Source organism: Oryctolagus cuniculus, chromosome 7 (assembly GCF_051225735.1).
Source record: "Oryctolagus cuniculus isolate XC-2025 breed Fujian yellow rabbit chromosome 7, ASM5122573v1, whole genome shotgun sequence".
NCBI lineage: Eukaryota > Metazoa > Chordata > Mammalia > Lagomorpha > Leporidae > Oryctolagus > Oryctolagus cuniculus.
The window spans coordinates 137,287,303-137,297,500 of NC_142873.1; the positions used below are offsets into that span (position 1 = coordinate 137,287,303).

Consider the following 10,198-nt stretch of genomic DNA (forward strand, 5'->3'; position numbering starts at 1 on the left):
AAGGATTCAATGAGTTAATCCAGTTGAGTGCTCCGACTAGTGTCTGGCAGTGGGTAAGGGCCCTGCATGCATTAGCTATTGTCATTAAGGACTATAACTATCCCCCTCTTACGGAGAGGAATTTGAGGTTTGGAGAAATGAGGTCACCTGCCCACAGCCACGAGACGCAGCCTGGGGTCCAAACCCAGGTCTGCCTGACTCCTCAGCCCATTGTGAGCTGCCGGCCAGTGCCCGCACCGGCTCTGCCAGGACCGCGCTAAGCAGGTTACCGCGGGCGTCTCGTCTGCTTCCACTTAACAACCCTCCCCTCACCCCCCATTTTATTTTTCTTTATTGATTTATTTTTAAGATTTGCTTATTTGAAAAGCAGAGTGACAGAGAAAGAGGAGAAACAGAAATCTTCCATCTGCTGGTTCACTTCCCAAACAGCCACAGCAGCTGGGGCTGGGTCAAGCCAAAGCCAAAGTCCAGAACTCCATCCGGGTCTCTCACGTGGATGGCAAGTACCCAAGCGCCTGTGCCATCACCTACTGCCTTCCCCGGGGCACATGAGGGGGAGGCGGGATTGGAAGGGGAATAGCTGGGATTGAGGCTGGGGTGTGGGTGTCCCAAGTGGCAATTCCACTCGTGGCACCACAACAGCCACCCCTATGCCCACTCCTGCCCCAGTCGATACCCCTGCTCAGGCCTCGGGCAGGTCCTTGACTCCTTGTTGGCCAGCCTCCGATTCCTGCAGCTGAGGGGCCTGAAACCCAAAGAGGGGTAGCAACTTGGCTTGACCACAAGCACAGCTGGCCCACTGATACCCAGACACCACCAGAGGCAGACCAAAGGTGGAGGCCCCTGGCAGGTGGGGTGGGCAGCCCAGCCAGGAGTTTGGTCTGGCCTAGCCCAGCGTGAGCCCCGGTGGGACAGTCGCTGAGCTCTGGCTCCAGATGCTCATTTCCTGCCTGGAGCTTCCGGCGCATACAGCTGGTGGGCAAGGAGACAGTGGCTGCAAGGCCGGGGCCTGGCTGGGTTAGCCTCCGGTGGGGAATGGGCAGCCGATGCCCTCCTGGGGGTAGGAGTGGGCCGCCAGAAGCTGGCAGTGGTGCTGGGACCAGGCAGGTGTCCCAGGACTGACTGAAAGGAGACGGAGCTGGAACCCTCTCTATCTGCAGCGCACTGGCCCGGGAGGAAGACAGGAGGGCTGCGGATCAGAACCAGGCCCTCAGGAAGAGCTCCGGGAGTTCAGTCAGGAAACAGAGGCAGCATCTGAGCGGGGAGCCCACCGAATTCGAGGGAGGGTCTGCGTGTGCAAAGCCCAACAGACCCCCTCCCCAGACAGTGTGTCCCCCACCCCCACTGGCTTCAGCCCTGCCCGCTCTCTGTGACAGCTCCGTGCTCTGCATGGAGCAATGAACAAGGTCCTGGCCACACACCTGAGAGCTTTGCAGGTGAAGAAACTGAGCCACCAGAGGCCTCGTCATTTGCTCCAGGCACACAGCTGGTGCACGGTGGCCCTGGGACCTGAGTCTTTGCTGTCAGCCACCACTAGTCCCTGCTGCCTGGCTCTCTCTCCTCCTGGAACACTCCCCCGCCCCCCAATCTCCATCCAGGGTCTGGTTTTCCTACCAGCCTCAGGGGGGTGGGGAGGGTTCCTGGCTATCCACCCCTCGAAAGCAAGTACCCTGCCTACCAGACCCCTTCCTCAGGCAGTGCCCCTGCGCGGCTTCCCTGCGGTCCGTCAGACTGGTTCAGGGCAGGAGGTAGACCCAAAGACCCCTGGCAATCCCTGCAGGCTGAGGGAGGGGCGGGGTGGGTGCAGGTTCTGGGAGTGGACCAGGGCAAGGGGCCCCACTGAGGAGCGGCGGGGCTGATGTGTACCTTGGCAGGGGGACAGCCGAGTGGGAGGCGCTTGGAGGGCAGCGGCAGGAGGGAAGGGGCGGGGGACGGGTAGGCCCTGACCCACAGGCAGCCCCAGGCCCTCTCTGCTCTTTCTGGCCCTAAGGAGCGCTGGGTTCTCTCCCACTTGGAACACACACTGCACACACCTTCACCCCAGCCCCCAGTTCATCCGGACTCCTCGCTGCCTCGCTGCTGCGGCAGCCTCCTCCTGCTCCAGCCTCCACAGCCTGGCCCCCCACCCGGCCCCCACCCCTTATTTGCTTCTGTGACACCTGGAGACATGGTCTTTGCCTTCTAGGACGCCCAGGTCCTGGGTCCTCCCCAGCCATACCCTATGTGTCCTCTTTGCCTGCCACTCTTTCTCTGCTGGTCTTTGTTAATGACCACTGTCTCGGTGGGCCAGGACTGCGCTGCTCACCCCTGCCCCGGAAGCATCTGAGGTGGCCATCTTTGTGCTATGGGCTCTCATGTCCCTAGTGGGTGCTTGGAAGTGCCGCAAACACATCCAACTTAACCCATCCCGCACCCTCCTGGCTCCCAGACCCCAGCACCCTGAGGCCTAGCCAGAAACACCTTCCTGCTGATCCTGCCTGGTTCACTGATGCTTTCGGCCCCTCGCCGGCCCTGCCAGGGCTGTGTCCGCAGCCTCCCCACTGGAGCACACATCGGATCGCTCCATTGTCTTCTGTGGCTCCCTAGGTCTCTAAGGTCCAGTGTGAGCCCCTTGGTCTCGGCTCTGGAACCGGCGTCCTCCCCTCCCGCCCTCCCGCCGCCAGAGTTCTCCCGGTCCAGCCCGAGGTCGTCGCCGTCGGCGGGAGGCCCGCGCACGCGAGACAGGTGGGCTCCGGACGGCTGGGGCGTCGCGGCGGGCGGCCGTCCGAGGCGGCGGCCGTGGCGGCGGCGGCGGCGGGCGCGCGGGCCGGGCGGGGCGCCTTGGCCTTGGCTGTGGAAAGAGGCGGGTGGAGGCCCCGCCCCGCCGCGCCCCTCCCGCCGCCCGCCCACTCCGGCGGCCGCGAGGGGCGCGGGCAGAGCGACTGCAGCCCGGTGGCGCGGACCCCGACGACGCCCGCGCGCGCCGACGCCCCTGCCCGGAGCCCGCGCCGCCCGGGCCGCCTTGAGGGCCGCCTCTGCAGGTAACGGGCGGGAGTCGGGCGCCGGCCTCGGGCCTCGGGGGCCTTGGAGGGCACGACCCGGGCCAGGCTTCCCCCCAGCATGGTCCCGGACGGCCGGGCCGGCGCCTCTGGCTCGGGGTGGGAACGAGTCGGGGCGCTCCAGCCTTGGGGTCGGCGTCAGGATGGGGTCGTCCTTCTCTCTCCCTGGGCCTGCCTCCCCCCAAGCCCAAGCGGAAACCCAGGTGGAGCCCCTTGCCTTTCTGTCTGAGAGGCTGTGGGGTGGAATCGCCCCTGATGTGGCTGCGGGCGCCCCCCTCACCTCTCCTGCCCACCTGCGAAACAGGAGGAACAAAGCTTCCTTCGCAGGGCGGTGGAGGAGAGAGGAGGGGGTGGGGGGCTCCAAGGCCCCTTCCCCCTGCGGGTCTCTGCCATTTCTGATTTGCTGGCTACCTCCCAGTCGCTCGGTTTTCCCGCTTCTGCCCCCCAAGTCCCGCCTGGTCTAGGTGCCTGCCAGACCCCCGCCAGCTGGAGAGAGACAGAGGTTCTCAGCAAATGCCCCCGAAGTCCAGACTGAGACTTGCCCAGCCAAGAGGGGAGGGGTCCCAGGGCCCCTCTGCGCAGACCCCCACCCCCATGTCTCTGCCCTGGAGCTGGAGACACACTGGCCCCTGGAGGGGCCAGGAATTGCCCATGGGAAAGGCAGCCAGCCCTCTGAGTGTGCACGCGTGCACATGTGTAGGTGAGGCCATCAGTGAGAACTCCCTGGGCTCCTGACACAGAGGTGTCACCTCCCTCAGGGTGTCCTTTCTCCTGTCTGGCTCCCACTATGGGACGCGGGCTGGTAGCAGGGCTCCATCCCCTCGTGGAGGGCCTGCAGCAAAGGTGCCCTCCCGGTGGCGGTGGTGGGCGTTTGGGTGGGGCTGTGGGGCTGGGATGACTGGAGGGTCAGGCTTGGGACTGACTTGGGACTGGGCTAAGACTGATGGATCGTCACCGCCCTGAGCGAGCGTAAGGATGCGGATCTCGGGGGAGGAGCTGGGGGTGTGGGACACAAGGTGGCCCTGGTCCCTGGCAGGGCAACGGCCGTGGGAGCATAGATGGTGCCTCCCGCCCCCCTCCGCCACCACTGGCCCCTCGCCGGGCTGTCGAGCTGTAAGTGACCCTTGGGCACAAGTCACCTCCAAATCATACTGAAGACAGACCACAGATACACACAGTCACGCACAGCTACGCGCCCTCCTGCGGACAGTCACACACAATCACACACTGACTCAAACACTCATTAGGCGCATGCAAACATACTCCCCTACTGAAACACACACCACCACAAATGCTAAATCAAGGACAGGCGTGTGCACACGCAAGCGCGCGCGCATGCACTCCTCCAGACACACAGCAGGCCCCGCGTGGCCGAGCCAGACGTATGGAGGCAGGGCAGCACATACCCTGGCGCTCACATGCAGACAGGCTCACCAGGGTCTCTCTCTCCGGTTTCACTTTGTCCACCGCAGTGAAAATGAGTGTTTCCGCTCCCTGGCTCAGAGGAAGGGAAAAGAAAAAAATGGAAGTGAATGGGGCTGTTAGCAAGAGGGAGGGGTAAGATACCAAAGAGGGCCATCAGCCCAAGCCCCCAGACTCCAGGCCTGAGCCAGACCAAACCATGGCCCAGCCTCAGCTTCCCTGCCCTGCTGGCTTCCCAACCCACTCCAGCTCCCACAGTGGCAGGCAGGGGGCACCCCTGTGGGGAAGTGGGGGCCCCAGACGAACTGCTCTCGTCTGTGGCCTGAAGCATTTTTGAGTCGAGGCCTCGCATCTGGGGTACAGCTGTGATCTCAGGGTGCCTGCGGAGGTAAACAGCAGGAAGGCACCGAGCAAGGCAGGGGTGGGGTGTGGAGTCAGGGGCCGCAGCTCCAGGAAGGGACTCCAGCTGAGGCTCTCTAGGATGATGGGGATCTTGACAGGTGCAGGAGGGGCAGCAGGGAGGCATCCCCCACTGTGGGAAGAGCAGGTGCATAGGTCTGGAGGCGGGGAGGCTGCTGCCGGATGCCACAGTGGGAGCGGAGGGGCTCAGTTTACTCCAAGATCTGACTTCTAGGGGCTTTGTCCGGAGAAAGGGTGTGAGCTGCAGAGCGATGGGACCTGGGAATGACCCAGGCTGCTCTGGGGATCTTACAGGCAGGAGGCTAGGCACAGGCTGAAGAGGAGGAGGCTGGGGGCTGATGTGAGTGGTTGCCATGGAGATGAGAGGACCCAGAGGATGGTGAGGAGTAATGGGAGGGCTGATATGGAGGAGGCAGACTAGGAGCCTTGCACTGGTGGCTGTGGCCTATCCCCAGAGGAGGCAGGTGCAGGGAAGGTGTGGGTTTGGCCCCCAGGGTCTGATAAAAGCTGAAATGGCTGGGGGCTGGGGGCTGAGTGTGGCCTTGAGTTGGGAGGCCCAGGGTGTGTATGGAAGCGTGGGTAGATGTGTGAGGCCATATGGGCACACACTTGTGCCTAGATAGCAGCCATGGAAGTCACGCTCCCAGAAATTCACTCCAGACCCACTGTGCTCTGTGGGCATTCCCAGGGTGGCTGGGGTGTGGACGGCAGATCTTAAGTGAAGGCGTGGTGTACAGTGTGCAGAAGAGCTGGCCTTGGCAGTCAGATCTGGGCTACTTTCCATGGGGACTCTGAGTAAGACACTATCTCTATGCCTTGGTTTCCCTGTCTATAGAATGGGAATGTTAATACGTGTCTCCAGGATTCTTGTGCCCTAGCGAGGTAAGGAGCAGGCCAGGTGATGCCTGAGAGGGGGCTACAGTGCCTACAGTTGTCACCCAGTCCTCTGATCAGTGTCCCGCTCACTCTGATTAGATTCTAGGATTGGCGGAGGGAGGCCCTGCTCCTGCTGCTGTCATTTAGATTCTTGGAAAGTTTAGAGTGGAGAGGTAACTCTGCCCGTGCAGCCTAGACAGGGTGGGAGAACAGCTTGCTAGCCCTGGAGGGCTGAGGAGGAGGCCCACGTGTGGGGCTGGCACAGGGCTTGTTCCTCACGGGGAGGGCTGGGCCGGTGTTACTGCCCCACGTCAAGGACAAGGTCCTAGAGACTCAGAGAAAAAGTCCCTGAAGTCACACAGCAGCCAGTGGCACAACTGAGACCAGAGGCCAGGACCCTGGGCTCAGGCCCCCTTCCTGGCAAAGGACCCTTAAAGGATCCATCAGGGACCTGGGGCACAGGGATCCTCATCCCTTGAAGGTTTCTAATTTCAATTCCCCTTTCTGTGCCCTTGAGGGAGGTGTAATAATAGGAGCTTATAGGGCATTTACTGCATGCCAAGTCCTACATTCACATGTCTCATTTAGTGCTTGTAGGCCCATTTCACAGAGGGGTAAGTGGAGGCTCAGGGAAGTCAGTAACCTGCCCGCTTACTGAGTGCTGAGCCAGGCTTCACTCCCAGGTCTGGGAGGACACACTGACCCCTGGGCCACTTCCCTCGCAGGGCTCGGCTTGGTGGGGAAAGGACTGGAAACCTAACTGCTGGGCACCTCCAGCGTGCCAGGTGCTTTTAGCGCAAGGTGTATTTGGCAGGGGCGGGGAGCATCGGGAGTAACAGGCATGAGAGGCTCAGGCACTAACCCAGGACAGGAAGGCCTGGGATGGCGTTTTCTGGTGCTAAGAATGCTTAGTCCCCGGGGGCCCTGGGAGCAGGGGGCAGCCTCCTCCAGGGAGTGGGGCCTGTGCTTAGGGTCCTGGCCTTTAGTCACCATAGCGCCACCATCTGCTGTGTGACCTCAAGAGAGGTAATTATAACTGCCCCTCCCCAGGAGAAACCCAGCAGGGTTACTGCTGCGAGCAAGCGCAAGCGATCCCAGGAGGCTGACTGTGGTCTCCACCCCCGCCCAGTGTCCACAGTACTCACCACCCGGAAGTTCTCCCTACGTCTAGCCTCCCGCTCTCCCACTGTGCTGGCGGCCACAGGCTCTGCGTGGGCCCTCCAGGCCACGCTCCCTGACAGGCGACCACGGCTCAGCTCGTGGCAAACATTCTTTTCATAGTTCCCGGAGCACAGCAAATCCGGCCGCTTAGCCAGGAATGCAGAGCCCTGTCCTGCAGCAGCAGGGGCTGGGGCTGGGGCTGGGGGTGGAGCCCCTGGGGGGCTAAACCGGAGGAGCTGACAGGGAGGACCCCCTACCCCAGGAGCCTTGGCTCGGGGAGCTGGGAGGCTGTCCTAGTCGTCCTTGGACTCAGCTTGTGCCCATGCTCTGAATTGGCTCCCCTGGCTGGCGAGGGGAACGTGGGCACAGGACGCCTGTCTGAGGATGGTGGAGGGCTGTGACGATGACCACGCACGTTTATGGTACCTCCTTTATGCCCAGCGCTGCTCTGAGTCCACTTCGCAGATGCTCTCTCCCATTTTATTGATGAAGGAGTTGAGGTCAGCACCCGGGAGGGCACGAGTGGGCTCCAGAGTGCTGCGCTGAGCCCAGCACGACTTTTCAGCAAGGCCAGGCCCAGAGTCTGCCCTTACTGGGGGCTCAGCCCTGGGGGCCCCTTCCCCTAACCAGCCCCACGTCTGGGAGCAGCCAGTTGTTCACCTCATGGCCAGCAGCACCCAGTGTGGAAGGCTGGGCAGGGAAGAGGGCCTGGGGACCTGGCTGGCTTCTGCCACAGCCCTGCGGCTCTCACAGGCTAGGGGGGGGGCAGGGCTGCAGACTGTTCCACCCACATCTGGCTTGGGATTTAGCCTGCAAGTGGCAGGCTCTGTGCAAAGGGGCGATGTCGCCAGGATAGGGGCTCATGGAGGGGATTAGGGAAGGCAGTGTGTGTGGGGGGTGGGGGGTGAGAACAGAGTCCCATTGAAGTCTGCCCGGGCACCACCCACACACACCCACTCACCTCCCGCAGCTTTCTAAAAATTTTGCGGGACTAGCAGCCCTGATCCACTAGAGGGGGCTCCTGGGGCCCCTGGTAGGAGCTGCTGGCTCTGCGCTCAGCTTTGCCTGTCCCCTGGGTAGGACCCTTGGGGACGGAACCCAGGCCTCCAGGAAGCCCAAGTGGACAAGGCTTTAAGCCGCCTGGGGCTGGGCAGAGCTGGGTGCAGATCCCGCCTCTTTCGCTTCCCAGCCCTGTCACCTGGGAGAATGGAGGTCACCTCCCCTGGGCCTCAGCACTCCTCCGCAGTACAACGGGACAGCAGTTCCAGCCTGACCTGGGTCGTGCCTAGTGCCATGTCTGCTTCAGACCATGTACTGGGATTCAGAGACCATTACTGTTAAGGGCCAGCATGGGTGGAGGGGATGGGAGCCCGCATTAGGCCGGGACCCTTCTATTCAAGATGGATTCCCAGACAGATGCCAGCCAGACTTTCTCAAATCATCCGTGCAGCAGATGAGTTAAGATCCTGGGCTTTGGGGTCAACAGCCGAAGTTCAGATTCAAGCTCTGCCTATCCTGAGCGGTGCAACCTTGGGCTGGTTACTCAGCCTCTCTGTTGAGTTTTCCCCAAAGGGACACTAAGTATCCATGTCTCTGGGCTGTGGTGAGGATCGCGTGAGACCATCTGTGACAGTACCCAGAACAGTGCCTGGGACACTGCAGATGCCCACCGAGTGGTCCCCACATTGACAGCATTCATTTGTCACTTTTAGTTCTCGCCCTTCCCTGCTTGTGTTAGGGGCCTTCTCACATCCGTACCCTCACACACGCTGTTCCCTCCACTTGGACTGATTGACCCCCGCACGCCCGTCACCGAAGCTCCTGTCCTTCCTTAAGCTCAGATCCAACCATTAGTTCTTTCCCCTTCCCAGCCTTCTGGTGGGGGGAGGGGCTGGGGCCAGAAAAGCTGGGGTTCCGCTGAGCAGCGAGGGAGGACCCCCACCCTCGCCAAGGTCCCTTCAGTCAGGCTGGGCCCTCAGGAAGTGGCCTCACGACGCACCTGGGGGTCACAGTGTTCCAAGTGCAGGGCTGGAGAGAAAGCCCTGCAACCTTGGCTTCGCATCTGGCTGCTCGCGCTGCAGGCAGGGCCAGGATGTCAGAGTCTCCATGGGAGCAAGCAGCTGGGGGAGAGAGTGACGCGGCTGCGGGCCTCCGTGCCAGGTGGGCTGGCTGGGTGTCCCCTCCCCATCCACCGGGAGTCCCGTCTGGGTCTGGACTCCGGCCCTGGCTCCTCTGTGGCCGGCTGCGTGACCTGGCCTAGGGCTCCCGATGGAGCCTGGCAGCAGGCTGGGCTGAGACAGAAACGGGGACCTGACCGTCCGGAGCTCTGACATCACCTCGCTCACTCAACAACTTTCCCCGGCTCCCGGTTGCTTTCCAGAAAAACGCGTGCTGCCTTGCGCCGTCTTCGCTTCCTGCTTGCACTCCCCGACCCCGTGGCACTCGCGGGCCTTCCCTGTGTCTTCCCGGCGTCTGAAATTCCTTTTCTTACCTTGTCTGCCTTCCAGACTGCTACTCAGCTTTCAGGACCCTGCACAAAGGACCCTCCCAGCAGGGAGCTCCCTCCGGCCAGGGCAGGACAGTAGACACTTCTGTGGCCCGCAGCCCACCCCCGCATCTCCCATCCAGTAGCAGCTTCCCCAGCAGGGATCCTAGGGCCTTACATATGGTAGGGGGACCTCGCCAGGGTACCCTGGCACCCACAAGGGGCTCCCTGCGCCTGGGCCCTAGCACAGGAGGGGCTCCATGGACCCAGGACAGGCACCCAGTGGACCCAGCTGTGTCCGCTGAAGGGCTGGGGTCGTGAGGGTGGGCGCTTCCTGGGAGGAGGGGGACAGAGGTGGGGGCCGAGGTCCTGGCAGGAGGCCTACGGCTGGCACTGGGGTGGCTGTGGTGGGGAGGAGGCTTCCCAGGCTCGGGGTGTCTTCTCACTGCTCCTCTTGTTCATTCTCAGGCCCTCCTCGGCTGACACCTCCCCAGACCCCTCAACTGGACAGGTAAGCCAGACACTGGGCCGAGGTCTTCCCCGTGACTTCCCAGGCTGCGCGAGGCCTGTGCCGTTGGCGGTCTAACCTCACTCCCTCTGGCCACGACAGAAGTCCCTCCCAGACCCAGGGTGTCCTTGCAGATGGCCCTTCCTGCAGGTGACCTCAGCTCCCTGCGGCCTGGGCTTTAAAACCCTGGCCCAACCTGGAAGCAGCTTTTTCTCATTTGTGAACTATTTCGCCTCGCTCCTTGGCGCGCCCGTGTTTGCTTGGCCCGGCTTGGGTGCAGTGGCCTGG

At 62.5% G+C, this 10,198-nt stretch overlaps 1 protein-coding gene across 1 annotated transcript in view; it reads left to right on the forward strand.

The window, feature by feature from the left end:
- Nucleotides 1–2,862: 2,862 nt before the first annotated feature.
- Nucleotides 2,863–10,198, forward strand: part of COL8A2 (collagen type VIII alpha 2 chain) — a 24,088-nt gene continuing 16,752 nt past the window's right edge. Inside the window, exons 1-2 of the mRNA XM_008273683.5 lie at nucleotides 2,863–3,020; nucleotides 9,871–9,913. The gene's annotated coding sequence lies outside the window, so the exon portion shown is untranslated. The remainder of the gene's footprint in view (nucleotides 3,021–9,870; nucleotides 9,914–10,198) is intronic.